Here is a 2,577-nt window from a genome sequence, read left to right as displayed (position 1 = left end):
TAAGGTTTCACCCTTGGTGTTCAGCCTTCTAAAAGCACAAAGGTCATGTATATCAATCTGCAATATACTAAAATTGTGTTCAAATTTTATTTCAAGTCACAGAAAACATATAAACTGAGACAACAGAGTGAACTGAATTTGTTCTGAGAGAAGGTGATGGGAGTCCCCCACCTGGCAGCAATTTGAGTCATTCAAAGGGCAGGATGCAGAAATCATCTTTTTGCAACATTTCAACCAAGTTATGAAATTAATTTCCAGATGTCACAGGTAGTTCTGAAAACATTTTAAGGCGCTCCAGTAGACATCTGTATTTGTTCCTTTAAGATCAGGATACTCTGTCTCTGCTCTGGAGGAAGCTTGGCGATCTGGTCTGCAGTTAGTTGAAGAACCTGCATGATCAAAGCAGCCTTCTCATGGTCCTGTGTTGTGACTTGGTTCTGGGCAGGACCTAAGCCACCAGGCTGGCCTCCACCCTGAATGCTCACTTCTTGCATGACAGGAACATATCTGGATCCCTGGGGGCCAGGTGCCCCCATATTAATTGGACTGGGACCTGGATTCCACTAGGTATAGGGCCTCTAGGACCTCGGACTGGGCCCCTTGTATCCGTGCTCCTGGCCTCAATCCCTCTGACTTCCACTGCACGGGCCTCCATTGCACGGGCCTCCATCACATGGGCTTCCAATCCTCTAACATCTAATCCTCTTGCCTCCATGGCTCGTGCCTCCGTTCCTCGTGCATCTATGCCTCGGGGATCTCGTCTACCTCTGCCATCCAATGGTGGACCCCTCTGATCTAGCATGGGTCCTCTTGGCTCTGCCATTAGAGGTCTGGACTCAGCTCATGGCCCTCCCCTCATCTCATGTGGGGGTGGGCCGCGGCTGTCAGGGCCAGGGACACGGTGCATGGGCAGACCCTAATAAGGTGGTCCCAGGTAACTCTAGGCTCTACCTCTCCAGTTACAGAAAGGAAAGTGCCTCTGCGTGGGTCATTTGGAGCGTTTCCCAACAGACCTCAAGGAGTTGGGACGTTGGCAGGCAAGGGCTGCAGAGCTGCTCTGGGGTCTTGCATCGGCACTTGTCCCCACTCCATGGACACTGGTCCACTGCCTGGCATTCCAACCTGGGCCTGCATTCCTCCTCCGGGCGCTAAGGAGCCAGGGCCAGGTCCTGTTACGGTCGCTGGTATCTGCCCTGGTGCTGCAACTCCAGCCTGCAGAGAAGCTTGCATCAGAGGATGTGCACCATTGACATGCATTCCACTCAAAGACTGGGCCTGAGGGGCCTGGGGATTCTGTTGGTTTATCGACACATTGGATCTCGAGCCAGGTCCAGCGCTGTGGACTGTCTGAGGGTTGCCCGCAATCAGTGTTGGGATATTTGTCTGGCGATGCAGAATTTTCAAGGCAGTTTCTGGATCCACAGTTCTCATCAGTACCTGGGCTTGGAGCAAAGCATAAGCCAGTTGAGGGTTCTGAAGCAACATGTTCTGTGCTTCCTGAGGACTATTCTGGACACAGAGCTTCATTTGTTTCATCAGCTCAAACATCTGCTCTGGTGGAAGACTGGCAACTGCTTTGCTAACGGACTCAGGGGCATCCTCAGGACTGATGGTCTCTCCATAAGGTGACTCAATGACAGGGGCACCAGTGCCAAGGCTCTTCAGCTCTTCTTTGTTCTTTCTGCTGGCAGCACTGTCCACTCGAAGTGCTCTCCCACTGAATTCACACCCATTTAGGTTTCGCATGGCACTAAGTGCTGTCTCCTGGTCTTGGTATTCACAGAAGCCACAACCTTTTGGCTTTCCTGTCTCCCTATCATATACCAACCTGAAACTAACAACAGGCCCAACCTCAGAAAAGATGGCCTTCAATTGCTCTTCAGTAGCCTCATATGGAATGTTCCCCACAAACACCGAATGTAGAGAACGATCCACCGCAGGGTCTCTCACAGTCAAACCCGCCATCGCTCTCTATCCTTTCCTCTGTGAAGGTCTGACACTGCTTGGGAATTGTGCCTTGCAGGCAGGACCTGAGTCCATACCTTTCCTGGACCCCCAGAACTGTCTCTCTCTCCTCTCCACATTCTCCATCACGTCATTATTATTACTATTATTTTAAGCTGGAGGCAGTGGAAGGGGGACCGGACAATTGCCTGCTTTCTCCACTTGCTCTGTCTGTACCTGGGAATCCCATTCTTTATTTCCCTCTCCAAACTTTCTCCATTCAACTTAGTGTTTAGGCCTTTGGGGAAAAACACACAATGGCTGATGCTCTACTCCTGCTTCACACCTGACCTCAACTCTTCCCTGAGGCAATGAAGTTTGGGCCAACTGCCTTCTTGAATGGGATAAAATGAAGGGTAGGGAAAATACAGGAGAAAACATAAGCTAATATCTCAAAATAGGCTCAAAACCAACAAATATTTAGGAAGTATGAGAATCGTCTTAAGTCTGAAGGGGCATGGGAGTGGGGTGGAGGGTGCCGACCCAGTAAAAGAAATTGTCCCTATCCCTAAGAGCTCACAATTTATTAATAACTGGAATAAAAGACAAGCAAAACGAATATGTATGAAACTG

General features: G+C 49.8%; 1 pseudogene across 1 annotated transcript; it reads right to left on the bottom strand.

The window, feature by feature from the left end:
• Positions 1 to 284: 284 nt before the first annotated feature.
• LOC309972435 (cleavage stimulation factor subunit 2-like) lies at positions 285 to 1,965 on the bottom strand (annotated as a pseudogene). Its single transcript has one exon. The product of its transcript is annotated as a cleavage stimulation factor subunit 2-like (transcript).
• Positions 1,966 to 2,577: the final 612 nt, after the last annotated feature.

This window comes from Leucopleurus acutus, assembly GCF_964270905.1.
Source record: "Leucopleurus acutus genome assembly, chromosome: 15".
In the NCBI taxonomy this organism is placed as follows: domain Eukaryota; kingdom Metazoa; phylum Chordata; class Mammalia; order Artiodactyla; family Delphinidae; genus Leucopleurus; species Leucopleurus acutus.
The sequence above is the reverse complement of the archived record's forward strand: the minus strand, read 5'-3'. Positions and strand labels throughout refer to the sequence as shown.